At 40.5% G+C, this 16,096-nt stretch overlaps 1 long non-coding RNA gene across 1 annotated transcript in view; it reads right to left on the bottom strand.

The window, feature by feature from the left end:
* LOC109305843 overlaps positions 1-8,530 on the bottom strand; it is a 13,615-nt gene extending 5,085 nt beyond the window's left edge. The window contains exon 1 of the long non-coding RNA XR_002099730.1: positions 8,421-8,530. This is a non-coding gene — a long non-coding RNA (uncharacterized LOC109305843). The remainder of the gene's footprint in view (positions 1-8,420) is intronic.
* Positions 8,531-16,096: the final 7,566 nt, after the last annotated feature.

Raw genomic sequence — 16,096 nt, 5'->3', positions numbered from 1 at the left:
CTTCAAGAGTAAATTGGATGCTTATCTTGCTGGGATCCTATGACCCCAGCTGACTTCCTGCCCTTTGGGCAGGGGGCTGGACTTGATGATCTCCCGAGGTCCCTTCCAGCCCTAATGTCTACGAAATCTGTGAAATCTATGTTCCAAAAGATAATTTTAGGTTCCTAAGGAATTTAACTGGCCAAATTTAGGCATAGGATTTAAGAATCACATTCCTGCATTTAGAAACATAAATACCATCTATATGTACTTAAGTGGTCTATCAAGGGTTAGAGCAGGGAATTGAACCCAACCTTTCAAGTTTTCAGGTTAGTGGAACATCATTCCTCTCAAGGGGCAAATCTGACAGTTATCATACATGGAATAAGAGTTGCTTTTTAATAGCAACTGCTGTATAAAAAACTCACAATTTACAGCATATAAGAAATTACAGCATATAAAAGTCAAAGGGATTCACCTCTCCTACTTATAGCATATGAATTATTTATCTAGGTAGTAATTGAAAGCATGATTAAAGAAAGCCATCTGGAAGAAACTGTGTATAAAATGTATAGTGTTTTTTCCAGTCACATTTAATACCACACTGATGCATATGTAAAAGCTACAATCCTGTTGCTGCTTTGAAGCAAAATATAAAAAAAATCACTGTCTTACTTCAGTAGTCAACTGACCTTCCTCTGGTAAAAGGACTATGTTTGCTTTCATGCTGCTTCATCTTTCAAAGCTTTATATGAATCCACTTCTATACAAAGTCTTATGTAGCATCTCCATATTTCCAAAACACTTCAGTATAATATGTAGGTTGCAAAAGTGATGGGGAAGTGGCAGGAAATTAAAATAATCAAAATTGTTGCGTCTATAATAAAAATGTAGGCTCATAGATTTGGCATTCTGTCACAAGTATTTGTTGATACTATTACTGCGACTCAGTCTTGGACTATTTCTTTGGCAGGAAAGGAAAGCAAAAAAACCAGATAGAGTCCAGCCATATTGTTTTATTTGTTGTTGTTTTGTGTTTTCCCTCACCCCTCCCAGCCATATTCCTATTTTTTAAGAAAAGACGTAATGCCAGTTTTTGAAAGATAACAAAGGACTCATTTTTGTTAATGAACTATCTTTTCATTTCAGGAGTATTAAGGTAAATCTTGGGCTTGGTTACAAGTGAACATTACACTGGTGGTTTTATTTAAGTCTCTATGGACATTTCTTCTCATCATAAACTCAACTCAGTTGGCACAGTTGGAAAAAGATTAGCTAGAAAAACCTAAAGAAACAAAGGGTAGGTGCAGACATTACACTCATATAGACCTAACAAGGATTAGGTCAATCTAAGTGCCAAACCATACATGAACCGTAGGGAGTTTAGACTGGGCAAAAAATGGCTAACCCTAATTTAGTTCACCTGAAGAATGCACTAAACAGATTGGCTAGCCCATGCCCAATGTAACCACATGTGTATATGTTCAAAGTACAGTCCCAGGACCGGGAAAGCCCAGCTGCTTGCCCTAGCTCCAGAGTTCCACTTTTCCTAACTCTCGCCTCCACCCCCTCCCCCCAACCCTGACCAGGCTATTTTTAGCTATCTGACTCCCTTCTCCTCTGGAAGGACAATGCCCCACACCGACTGTGGACCCATGAACAATCCCCTGACTCCATCAAACTTCTCTGCAGACACGTAAGCCCCCTCAATCCCATTGACCCCTCAACCCATCCTGACTTATTAAATTGTCTTCCCAGCATGGCTTCCAGCACTGACAGACGTGCACAAGCAGGACTACATCTATGATCACTTGGTGCACGTGCCCACACATGCTGATTGCTAAGTGTCATCTTTACTTATATTCTTTCCTCTGCACGAGCATCTCATCCCAATTACATATCATGCATTGATCGATTCAAGACTTTGTTCTTGAAAACTATCCAATCTTACATTTTTCAGGTTATTTTTTATGCTGATTATTGTCTCTGATCTTAATCCTGGCTACATTTCAATTAATGATGTAACTTCTATTAACTTCAATGGAGCCAAAATGTCATAAACAATCTTCCCTCCATGCATACTCCCCCTTCTTAAATAAAGACAACTTAAACTTGAAATAAGTGAATTAGTCTTGGAAATAAAAAGAAACTGGTGTTCTACCTTCTTAGGAATCAGAGGCAAGAATTATTAATGTCAATTATTTCACTGTTTTGGGAAAAACTGTAGAGAACAGCTCTTCAGTGTGGCTGGAACAAGTAAGGGGGAAGCCTGAGAACAAGGACTTGTGGTAAACTGAGAAGGGGGGTTTCAAAAACTGAAAATCTCTTGTATATAAATGTAGTAATGACTAAAATAAAGGTTGAAAACATAGCAAAATATAAGTATTAACATGCCACATTTTCATAAAACTTAACTTGACTATATTCACCACATTGAGCTGAAATTAGTATAGCAGTGAGGATAATTGGGACTTCCACTGTGCTGGAGCTGATGAATAAGAGTTCATTCCTGGAATTCAATCCTTTTTTTTTTTTTTTAGGTACCAATACTGTAATATAGAACAAAATTAATCCTTAAGAATACTTGAAAACTTAATTATATTTCTTCTACATTGCAACTCTCCTCATATCAGAGGTAGGCAACCCCCAGCACAGGTACCAGAGTATGGCACACAAAGGCATTTTGCTTTACATGCATGCCACAGGGTGAACAATGGGGAAGGAGCTGGAGTTGTGCTGCCACAAGGACTGGGTCCCTCGCAGTTCATCTGCTGTCCACCCTTGGCATGCCAACATGTTACAAATTGAGGTTGTGGGTGTTTTTGGCTTGCTGTCCAAAAATGTTGTCCATCCCTGCTGTATATCCACTTACTGCTCATTATTTATATGATTAAGGCACTCTCTGCATATGCAGGCAGAAGTGATATGGGATTTAATATGTGCATAGAAAGGATGAACAATTATGGGATCGCACTTTAGATCCCATTGCGCCTAATTGCCAGTGCTGGGAGTGGGGCCCTATCGTTCAAAGAGCAGGGCTTTCCCTTCATCAGTAAGAAGCAAGTTCCCATGGCTGGGAGTTCCTTCTGCTGTGGGGGCTTCCAGCTTCAGGGACCACACACAGGGCTGCAAGTCCTACAGCTGATAGGACTCTTGGCATCAGCTATGTAGCCAGGACCAAGAGACCTGTCAACTGTGGGGATCCCCTGCCCCGGCAGCCACAGAGTGCTGCTGCAGTCTTCCAACCCCAGAACACCTCACAGAGACTGAAATGACTGGGAGCTCACAACAGCTCTATCTCCCAGCCACTGAATGGCTCATCCCCATAGCTGGGAGACTGCAGCAACTTTCATCTTCCAGCCTCAGGGGTTTGTTGTGCTCCCTAGCAGCTGGGTGATCACAGCAGCTGTGGTCTCCCAGACACACACTGCCTATGTGCAAATTAAAGTTGGATAGAAATCATCTATAAAGTTAGACATTTTAAAGCAATAACTTTATAGCAGGTTAGACTTTTTTAAGATGTTGCCCTGAGGGGTCAGGCCAACACTCAGGATCTCAATATTGCGCTGTTAGAAAGGAGGGTGTACAACTGCACATTCAGATATAAAAATCAATTAAGCACATACTCACTAAGTGCATACACCCATATTAGGGATACACACTCACACTACCAGCTCAGACACATACACTATACACCCCAGAAGTTAGACATAGATCAATAATACATATATCATACACACAATGCCATACACACACACACACACAATATCACACTAGCAACTCAGATACATGTACGTTCAAAATAATTATTCTAGGTTCACTCACACTACACACACCAAATTTAGACAAAATCAGTTACCAGTTATCAACACCTGCACATTCAATACACATATGAGGATTACTAATTCATATACCACACGCATACACACAGTATCTATCTATCTATATGTGTGTGTGTATTCACTAATTTACAAACATACCACTCACCTACACATACACACAAGTGAGTTCCTAAGTTGAGCATTATGATATGTATGTATGTATGTGCTTGGTGTACTTGGGATTCCTGGGGAAAGGTTAAGGTAAGAAAGCAGAAGTATAGGGAGTTAAAGTTACCAGGACCGGGATTAGAACCAGTAGACTACAGGGGCCTGGGCTGAAGAACTGAGGCTCAGGAGTAACTTTAAGTTAATTGATCTTAACTGATTAAAAGACAACATCCAAAGCCTACAGAACAGGGAAGCATGCCGGCACAGAGTCTGGGACTGGTGCCATAGCTACGAGGGAGCTGAAAAGGTAGATGGGGAGAGGAGGGAAAATGGGACTAAGGGAAAGTGTGGGTGTTAAAGAGGGCCTCTGTGTGTGGGGAGCCAGAGGATGGCTCCACGGCAGCTAGAGAAGTTGCAGAGAGTGGCAGTAGGTGCTGGAAGCTGGATAGAACTGCAGGACAGCTAATAGGAGCTGGGAAGCTGCAGGGAGGAGGAGGGGGGGAGATTACAGAAGTTGGGAGAGGGAAGCCTAAAAACAGAGAGGTGGGCAGCAGAGAATCACAGGAAAAGCAGCAGGGACAGCAGAAAGGAAGGAGAGGCTGAGAGGTGGCAGAAAGGAGAGATGGAATTGAGAGGAGATCAGGAAACTAGCAGAGAGGGTGGGAACTGGAACTGAGAGAGAGAAAGAGAATGAGTCTGGAATTTAAGACAGGGAAGGGACTGGAATTCAGTAAAACATGACCCAACTCGGGATTGCAAATTACAGTGGTTTTATTGAACAGGGGAGATGGTGACACAATGCTGAATTGGTTCCCTTGCACCCACCCACACCCGCACACACACACAGTGGCAGCAGGGGTTAGAGAGGCTTTGTGCAGGGGCTGAATTCCACTGAAGTCCAGGAGGAGAGAGAGTGACAGAGGGAGAGAGACAGCATCCAATTTGTAAAAAGAGGTGTGCAGGTAATATCTACCTATCCAGGCTGGAAAGGGATCCTTGTCCAGTAGGTGTTGTCCAGAGGGGGGTTGCTGACAGGGCTTCTGGGTGGATAGGTGGTGTGGCATGGTGCTGGTCCAGATGGAGAGGACATCCCACTGTGCCCTTTTTTATAGGGGCAGACCTTGTGTGACCCTAGTGACAGGAGGTATGCCCAGGCAAAGGTCAGCCCCGGCATACTGAGCATGTGTGCCCCATGCAGGGATGTGCAGTTTCGGGTGTCTGTAATGGTGAGAATTGCTGGTTATGCAGGGTCTTTTGTCTTTCAAACGCTGGTCTTGTTTCTGTTCCTGGGTGAGGTCCATGGTTCCTGGATGAATCAATGCAAGGTGATGGACCAGTCATTACAGGCCATTCAGTAGAGGCCTGCTATCATTGCATTTCAATCATACCCAATCATTCTCATTCATCAGGGAACCAATTTACATGGGAGGGGGACAATGAATCATATTTTAGCAACATGGGATGCCCAGGCAGAGAACAGAAGATGGAGACTTGACATATAAAATGGAAACTTGACATGACTTTGGTTCACTTACAAACACAGGCTTAAACCATACAATATCCATATGAAACAATAAAAAGACATATGAAAAATGATAATAATATAATATACAACAGTAAGAATCAATACAAACCTAATAATTATACAATATAAAACAGTGGATATCCAAAACTAAAAACTTGCTACCAAAATAAATATGTTTAAAGCTTATCCTAAGTTTGAGCTCACGTATACTTATCTATAGGGACTAGAGAGGGAGAGAAAAAGTCAGAAATGGTTGGGGAAGGGCAGGGAAAACAATAAAAAAAAAAAAAGAAACTCAGGTGCTACAAAGGAACCATAGTTAAATGGCATGTTGAGCAATTTAAATTTATTTCATAACTAATAAGGTAACTGTATAATAGACATAACATTTATAGTGGGCCATCCCATACATCCTTCAGCTCAATTAGACAGCAATTGATTTTCTTAACTGAGCAATTAATTCCAGTTAAGATTTATAGAACTGAAACACACTAGGAATTAGAGAATAAAATAAGCAACACCCACTCAAAGATTTAAGGGAAGAACTCTGTGCATCTAGACAAAGCTTTATGGAATACTATGAAACCATTTCTAAATGCGAATATAAAGTATTCCCTACCTCATTCCTTCAGGTCTCTTCCCCCACAGTAAAATTTCCCCATATTATAGTATTTTATGATCACCTTGCTTGGTGTTAAAGAAACATAGGCAAATGTTCATCTGAAAGTGTATGATACATCTGCTTCTTGTGGGAGCATAAATCTTAATTAGCCTTAAGCATGGTTATTCAGTTAAGAAAAAGGGGAGCTGCTAATAGTGTTGACCTGGCTTTTGCAACCTCTGTTCATCCACAAGGAAGAAGATTATGTTCCCAATATAAAGTACCACTCTGATGCACAAAAGGGTTTTTTAAAATATATATATCTTTAAAGTGAATCTGTCCAAGTACTGATCTTTATGAAAGCCCAGTGTTAGTAGTCTACTGACTTACATATTATTTGTACATCCATCCTTCAGACCCTCCCACACTATCTAAAGCAATATAAGCTATACTAAAAAATGTGTCAGTAGCTACTAATTGCTTGCTAAGAAGGTTTTGGTTTAAGTTCAATGAAAGGTATAATTTAGCAAACAGATTTAGTGAGCAGCAGATAAAACAATTAGACTAAAGAACTTTTTTGAAATAAGTGGCTGACAGGATACCCCTAGTGAAGGCTGACTTCGTAATTTAGCAAACAGATTTAGTAAGTGGCAGATACCACAATTAACAGAAAAAAAATCTTTTGAGAGAAATAGCTCTTCAAATATGAAGAGGTAGGGTGCATTTGCATTAATATGTTGCAGAGATTTCACTGAAGAGCAAGTAATTTTTGCCACCTTTTTAACTTTTTTGTTGTCCCTCCATTTCCAGGGCTAATAGCAGGAGAACTACAATAAAATGAACACCTACTAACAAGATGAATACAGAGTGAAGAATCCAGATAGATTACAAGCAACCACCTCAGAAACATACTGTGATCAGAGATTCTTGTATTAGAACTTAATCTCTGTATGCCTTAGCTATCCAAACATGCTGTCTTGTTTTGCGTGTGGTCTGCTTTATCTTAACAAGACGACTGCAACCAAATGTTTGAGTGAAAAATAATGCTGGAATGTCAGTTATTGTGGAGGGTCTGCTTCAAGGATATACAAGATGATCTTTCAATAATAGGTAATGCTTTGTTTAGATAGAACCACAAATGCCCCTCACACTTTAAATGTACCAGGTACTGTTCCAAACTAAATGAGTTTAGAAGTCCCTGAGTCAAGAAAGTTCATATGATAGACAATGTAAATGGTACCACTGACATCTATGCAACATTCAGGATCAGAGTAAATTGTTCTTTAAGTTGGCCAGGTTTAAATGCTCTCATCAGTTTCAAACTACATAAGAGTTGAGCTAATTTTTCTCTCCTTCTGGCCTGATTTCTCCCAATAGAGACAACAGCAAAATTTCTGCTAACCTCAAGGAAAGTACTGTTAGTCTAAACTGAATGTTCACCTCAAATGCCTTAAACATACTACTATCTTCTAAGCCTATGTGAAGCACCTAGTATTTGGTTTGGGTTCAGATTCGGCCAATTCAGGGGACAGTAATTTGATTCAGTTTTAAATCACTGTCCTAAATCAATTCACACAAGTCTGATTTGGAGATTCAGCCACCACCAAATTGGCCGAATCTCTGAATCAAACAGGCCCCATCCCCCACACACTCTCCCAGCCCCAGTGTCCCAGCACTTAAAAAAAATTTTAAAAAAAAAGCCCCACACTCACTGGTTCCTGCCAGGCAGTGGGGCAATCCCCACTGTCCCCCACTGTCTTGTGCCGCATGGGTGGGCTCTGCCATGAGTCCCTAGAGGCCCTGCAGCAGTCAGTGAGTGCGGGGCTTTTAAAAATATATATATATATTTAAAGTGCCAGGATGCTGGGGCAGGGTGGGGCAACCTTTGACAGGGCTGGGAGAGCGGGCAGGGGTTGGGGGGCACTCAGGAGGGGATGAGGGAGCAGGCAGGGGATGGGGTCTGGTGGGGATCCCCCCATGGTCCTTTCTGGCCCTCCTGCTCACTGAAGGAAATGATGGGCAGGATCCCTGGGGAGGTTAGTCTGAGAGGGAGAGGAGTCCAGGAGAGCTGGCTGTATTTAAAAGAAACCTTACTGAAAGTGCAGGAACAAACCATCCTGATGTGCAGGGAAACTAGCAAGTATAGCTGTAGACCAGCTTGACTTAGCAAGGAACTCTTCAGTGAGCTAAAAATACAAAAAGGAAGCTTACAAGAAGTGCAAAATTGGACAAATAACTAGGGAGAAGTTAAGAGAATTGCTCAGGCATGCAGGGATGAAATCGGGGATGGCAAAGCACAACTGGAGTTGCAGCTAGCAATGGGCACATAACAAGAAAGATTTCTACAAGCATGTCAGCAACAGGAGGAAGATTAGGGAAGGTGTGGGTCCCTTAATGAATGTGGGAGGCAACATAGTGACAGAAAGTGAGGAAAAGCTGAAGTAATTGGATGCCTTTTTTTCCTCAGTCATCACAAGCAAGGTCAGCTCCCAGACTGCTGCATTGGGCAGTACAGTTTGGGGAGAAGGTGAGTAGCCAGTAGTGGTGAAAGAACAGGTTAGGGACCATTTAGAAAGCTGGATGTGTACAGGTCTAAGGGGCCAGATGTGATGCACCCAAGGGTCCTGAGGGATTTGGCTGTGATTGCAGAGTCACCGGCCATTATCTCTGAAAATTTATGGTAAATGGTAGAGGTCCCAAACAACTGGAAAATGGCATATAGTGCCATTCTTTATGAAAGGGAAGAAGGAAGATGTGGGGAACTACAGAACAGTCGGCTGCACCTCAGTCCCTAGAAAAATCATGAAGCAGAGCATCCATTTTTAAGCACTTCGAGAAGAAGGTAATTAGGAACAGTCAGCACAAATTCATCAAGGTCAAGCCATGCCTGACCAGTCTTTTAAGACCTGGGTAGACAAAGCCTTGGCTGGGATGATATAGTTGGGGATGGCCCTACTTTGAGGAGGGCATTGGACTAGATGACCTCCTGAGGTCCTTTGTAACCCTAATTTAATATGTTTCTAGCATTTTAATATAGTTAAATTATATTAATGGATCAATTTTTGTCTAATATTGAGTGGAGGAGACAATCTAAACATGTATCTAAATTCAGGCTGTCAGTTAATTGAAGTTAACATATGTGATTAATGCAAAACACATTAATGCATTACTCTTTGTAACGAGTGTTGATTGCACACATCCATTTTGACCAGGGGTGGACAAAATATGGCCTGCCCCACACCCTCTCCAGACTTGGCTTGGTGGAGTGAAGCAGCTCCAAACCAGCTGGAACCCACATGCACAGCCCTGACCCTAACCTACCCCATGCCCATATTATACTGTCTGCCCATACTGAGCCGTGGCAGCAGTGGCTGGGCAGAAGCTACTGCTTGGTGTGAGGGAAAAGCAGCCCCTCCCCCGCACCAAAGCTGTACCCTTCTTGCTTCAGCCACTCAGAGTCCATGCCCAGACTACCCTGAAGCTCATCTCCACCTCTGTCACTGCTGCCTCTGGGCCATACAGCAGGGCAGCAGTGGCAGTGCAGAAGAGCCACAGGGCAGCCCGGTCATGAATGATAAATGTTAAATTTTCTGCATTGGGACCAAGACATCTACCAAAGTAAAAATGGAATTCATAATTTTAATATTTGCAAGAACAAATCACCCACTATATCAATTAAATTGGAATATAATCCTTTATGCACTGAAATATGAATTCCATATGACTTTGTGCTATACACATGAAAGATTCCTAATTCACTGAATCTTGCACTAATTCGAGATTCCTCTATTGTCTGATGAGTTTCCTGGAGCATAATAATCAGCCCTCTCTTTTTAAAAAACAAATAATATTTTCTTCTTTTTAATGGGACTGGTAAGGCCCTTAGCATCCCAAGATACACATGTAACAGGATTGCCCATTCTCAATGACTTTGTATCTTTTATGTCCAATTTTGTATATACCTGAAATTTTTCCAGTTTTCTTAAACCAAATGTGCTATATTTATCTGTATACTGCCATAATTTGTAATATCAACATTGTCCCATATATTTAGAGCTCATAACAATATACCTTCCCAAGCCCACTTTTGAAAAGAACTTGAGTGGGGGGCAGAGGAAAAGAAAGGGAAAAGGCAAACAAAATAAACAAAATAATAGAACTCTAACATCAAATTCATGATATGATACACTATGTCTGCCAGGAGGGTTTGGACAGATGTAACCAAGCCCTCTACCCCTCTATGACAAAAAAGACATTACAAAAATCATATAAACTACACTTGTACACTGTGTTTACAAACTTGCACTTTTTCCTCTTTATTTTTTATTCAACTCAGATTATTCCATAAATTTGCCTCTCCAGATGGTGTTGATGTAATAAAGGTTTCTGTTTCCTTAGGGTTAGAGAAAGCATAGGTTTTTCCTCAGTGAGTCATATTCAGAATGGCAGGATACTTCATGAAGCATGTCAGCTGCTTGAGTCTACGCCGTAGTTTTCCTGGCTGAAACAGCCTGGTTTTCAGCCACCTTAGAAAAAAGATCAAGTTCTCTGTCAGCTTTAAACATGTTCTCTTTGCTGGGGAATTTGGCTATAAAAGCCCTAAAAGTTTTCCTCCGGTGAAAGCTGGGGGGACCTTTCTATCTTCAAGTTGGTGTCTGAGGGGAGCATTTTAAAATGCTAACAAGTAGTTATATAATACACCTAGTGAGAATACCATTTTAGGACCCCCAGAAACTCCAGAAATATGAATATTCTGTCTCCTGAATCTGCATTCCAAGTCCAGCACTTAATCCCTGAGAGACTGCATCTCTGCTGTGAGGGCCCAGCTGCCAAGCCATTTCCACAGGCTGACCCTCACAGGCAGAAGCTTTGGCCAGGTACAGACATTCAAGAAGCCCATGGTGGAATCAATCTTAGTTATGCAGTTTTCTGTAAGCAGTGTAATTTAGATCGGTAGTGAACAGAACACATATTTGCCCTTGGGGGGTGGGGGTGGAGGGGATGCAAATCTTAGACCAAGTTCTGCCATTTTTAAACCAGTCTTTGCGTGCAGAACTTCTGTTCTGTTATTGGTATAGACTGGTTTCCAATCACTTATATGGGTATAATTGTAGTGTCAGTACCTGGCCTCTGTCCTCCAGTCCATGAACCCACTTAACTAGGGCATCCAACAAAGCCCTGAAGATTCATTCCAAACTCTGGATTCTTGTTCACTATAATTTTAATGCTCAATATCTCTCTCTTAGAGGCTTCCTCTTTGGAAGCCAATATTTGGATAACCCATGTAGATTTTTAAGAGGAATTCCTACTCTGTTGCAGTGATATACAGAATGAATGGGAACAAAACCTGTATCTTTAGGTGCAGACAGGAGTGCAGCTCCTAGGTCTAACTCATGGTGTTTCACATTAGCTGTTGGGTAAGGAGGGTGGGAGATGAAGTTCCAAGTTGGAGAGAATCCATGGAGAGAGGTTCTGTCTCTGCAAACTCTTCCCCTAGCTCTGACCCCTCTCTCCTAGCTCCCTTGCTGACTCAGTATGGGAGGGGGAGAAGTCAGGGAAGTCTGTTCTGGGGTTTTCCTAGCCAGGCTGGACTGGGTAAGGAGGGACTCCAATCCATCCACCCCACCCCTCCAGCACTAGCTAGTCAACCCCCAGAATAATCTCCCTCTGAACCCTTCCCTGCCTCCCATTCTAAACAAAGAACCAGCAGCAGTGCTGGACTGCATCAGCTGAGCTCTGTTCCCAGCAAAGACAATCAGAAATTAATGAAGTTGTTCTGCTTCAGAGTGCCTTCCTCTGCACCCTCACATAATGAGGTATTTGTGGGATTGGGTCCTTTAAAAGCATTCTGCAGCCATGCACTTGTATTTGGTCACAACTGTAGAGTGCTTTCAAGGGCCAGATAGTGCAAAAATTGTCACTTTTGTATGTGCCTTTTAAAAAGTTTAATCTAAAGATATTTCAGTGCTGTAGAGTCGCCTCTCTTCCTTAATGCTCCTATACCAAAAATATTTTTATTAAGTAATGCACAGTTTATCAAAATCTTAAGACTGGCAAAGCTTATGGCTGATACTTTATTCCACCTTACACTTTAAACCCATTTTTTTAAAACTTCAGAATTTTAGGAGAGATTTATATAATTAGTAAGTTGTAAGCAAGTTATTTTCCAGATGCAAATGCCACATCAGACAAGTAAGTTTCACCAAAGCAGTCTATTTGTAAATTGTCAAGTCAAAATCTCAGCTATCAAAGGATCTGCTGTGCTTTTTTTCCTGGAGAAAATTTGCATCTCCTACTTTACTTCCAACCACTTCTGCAGGACTGGATTTACACTTCCCTGTAGCAGCAACATCCATGTCTTCCAAACATATACACAGCAACATGAAAAGATTGCATTCAGGCCAACAGGCACAATATTATCTTCTAGCAGGTCCATTAATTTTGACTGATTGGCAGTAGTCACTATCTAATGACTACAAAACTCTAAAAAATAAACAAACAAATAAATAAAATCAGAGATTGACACATCTTAGCATGCTTAGCATAGGAAATGAAAGATTTCATTAAAGAATATAATTTGGATTCTTCTACAAGGAATATCCATTGCCAGAATTGTAACTGAACATTAACAATTGTAAGCAAAAATGAATTTGGAAATGGAAAGCAGCCAAACAGACATCTTTGAGCGCTCCAGGTTACATTAACTGGTATAACAGCAAAAGTGGCTTTTAAGCAGAAATATTGTGGAAACAATGTAACAGTATCTTTTAATTTTTTAATTGGAATGATAAATGTCTGCCACAAAATATTTCAGTCTTTTGTGCAACTTTTGTCCAAAATTTAAATACATCTTCGAGTTCTTTTACTGGAAGTATTTTCAGGAATGAAATGTATTTTATCTCCTGGTCCCAGCCTAACAGAAGCTAGAAAATTGAGTTATGATTTTACTCCCAATTTCAGCTTAAGATAAAAACTGGTGTCATTGCAACCTAGGCTGATAAAGGCTGATAAAATCTGTGTTTACTTTCATCTTGTCTAGGGTTGGATGAGCTTATTTATTGTTCTTAGAATTGGCTTCTTTACAGTTCCTCCATAGAGTCTTACCAAATTGTATGAGTCAAGACAGCATCTATGCTAACTTTGCAGGGGCAGCAAGCCACTGGAAGTGAATGATCACAGATCTGTAATTTTCAGATTCACCAGAGGTGTTTAAGACCACTTCAGAATATTAACTCATAAGTGCATTGTACTTTTCAGTTACCTCACTGTGAAATGCTGTTTACTTCTGCTTGACTACATAGTAGTTTGGCTATGGCAATTTGTTTCTGAACTTCAAAAGTTTGAAGACTTTCAGTGAGAATAAATCAGAAGTTAAAAAACTTGACCACAGTGAATATGAGAACATACACGTATGCAGCTTGGCATCAATTAAATCAGTTTTTGAAATTATTGGTGTTTTTAGCTTTAGTGAATCTTCTTGCTTTGTACACATACATTTGAACAATCCAGTGGAGCCCATTGACTCAAAAAGCAGTTTATGTTACTCAGCTACTAACAACCCCCTCCCCCCCAATTAAGCATTGTGTTCTAGCAAAGGGTATGTCTGTGTTTGTTTTTTTCTTTTCTGTTAATACCAACCATTGCTAGCGACACCTATTGAATACAAGGGAAAGATTTCCATTGACTTCAGTTAGTACTGGATAAAGCCTTCATATTATACCGTCCACGTATATACACACAATTACTAAAAAATTCCAAGGAGGATTCCCAAGATGCCTATATGCCATCCAGTTATCACTTAACTCATCACTGGAATGCAGTTATTTTTGGATTGGGAGACAGCAGGTATTTAACAGTTACATAATAGATAGCAAAACTATACCCACATTTGAGAGAGGAAATGAAAATTATCAGTGTCAAGGTAAAAGTATACAAATTAAGAATGGTGAAATGTTACATCTCTCTAGAATATTATCAGTCATAGCGGATTTGATAAGGACAATTCCATGTAGGGTCCTAATACATTCACAGTTTGAAATGTCCATTAATTCTTGTCATGTCATTAAGACTACTGTTAGATGAGGGTTAAGTAATGACACTAGAGAAATTACATTGCCCATCCATTTCCTGGAACACAAATCATAAAGATTAATCAGAGGACTCCCCACTGACTTCTTTTCTAGGTGCCTTCAAGTTGAGAAGAAAAATACAAATGCCAAGTGTAAGTATAATAAGACAGTTCAAAGCAGCTCAGTATAACAATACTAATAAGTAAACAAGAAATAAAAAAGTGTCATGATTGCAAGATGAGCCAAAGTTACTTTTGTCTCACTACTGTCAATGTTTTTACAAAGATAGATTTCTTCAAACACCTAGATATTTATTTTGTTGAAATAAGCTAATTTATTACCACAGAATTACTGTACAGCAGTAAACTGAAAAGTTTATTATATTTATTTAAGCTTAATTACAAAGCACCACTTCAGTGATGGATTTACACTGTCTATATTACCCAATAACTTGGGTGCATGTACACGTGCAATTAATTTGAAGCAATAAACCCAAGAGTAGTTTAAGCCAGAGTAAATTACTCCTGGGTGAAGTGTTTACATATGCAAACTGGACAGTAGCAATTTGAGCCAGGCCACAGAAGTTTAAACCAGGCCTGGGGATTGGGGAAGGAGTCAGCCCTGGGCTCCCAGTGGTGGCATCAGGCAGCAGAGGGGCTTGCTGGGGCGTGAAAATGCTGCAAGTACAGAGCTGTGTGGCTAGGTGGTAGGCAGGATTCTGTCCCCCTACTGGCTGGGCTGACAACTGTCTATGTACGTATAACAACAGTTAATTACTTTACTGTAAGACAGTACTGTCCCCAACAGTACTATCTTACAGCAGTGTTAATTAGCTTACTGCAGCCTAATAGCATTGTAAGTGTAGGTGGAGACACTTTAATCAGGAACTAATTAGTCTACTCTGCAGTTAAGTGGATGTGTAGACATGGCCTCTTTCTTTTAGTTTAGGCTGCGATGCATTAGCACTTTCATGAAATCTCTCTGTACCTTTAAAGAAAGTATCCAAAATAAGTATGTGAAAATCCATTTTAGCTGTCTGAATAGTTTCAAGTTGTTTGCATTTGAAACTAATTTTGTAAATTAGAAAAAAAAAATAGGTAAATAATACATATCCTTTAAAACTGTTCATACAAAAATTAATAAGGGTTATTTGTATCTACTGAGTCAACCATGTAAAAATGACAGCATTTGTAATAAAGTTATATGTGACTATTCACAAATATCAACATTTCAGTGGTAACCAGTTATTTTTAAAATAGTTCTAAATAATTAATATAGTTATTGGAAAGGTATACATTTCAGTCACTGAGATCACTGCTCACTGTTACTACTAAGGTCCTGCTGCTGAAGTTCACTGAGATGAGAATACATAGCAACACATTTTGAGAGTTTACTTAATAATTATGTTTTAACTTTTGCTAGTTCCACCACTAAGGCTCTGAACTGACTCAGAATTGAGAGTAGGTTGGTTGGAAAGGAAATGTTTGCAAGATAAGGACCCAGTGGGGAGACAGAAATGCAGCTGACGTGAGGAACCATAGCTGAGCACCAACTGAGTAGGGGCAGCAGAATGGTTGTACAGATGGGTGCACAGACACTGCACTGCTTCTGTAGGAGCAAGCAACAGGGTGGACAGATGACTCCACAGGACCTACTGCTATGACTTTGGTACTTATTTGAGTCACTAGACAATTACATAACATATGCTCTAATTTTAAATCTCCTTTTATTTAATACCTCCTCTTATTTCTCAGGTTTTTTTAAAATCAGGACCTTGGTTGTCATGGGTGACTTCAATTACCCGGACATCTCATGGGAAGATTACTCAGCTAAATCTGAGCGGGCGCAAAGCTTTCTCTCATGCGTGGATGACCTCTACCTGACTCAAGAAGTCTATGGGCCAACAAGAGGCAAAGCGCTGCTTGACCTGGTA

Source organism: Crocodylus porosus, unplaced genomic scaffold (assembly GCF_001723895.1).
Source record: "Crocodylus porosus isolate Cpor-Errol unplaced genomic scaffold, CroPor_comp1, whole genome shotgun sequence".
Lineage (NCBI taxonomy): Eukaryota > Metazoa > Chordata > Crocodylia > Crocodylidae > Crocodylus > Crocodylus porosus.
This window is presented reverse-complemented; position numbering and strand designations above follow the sequence as displayed.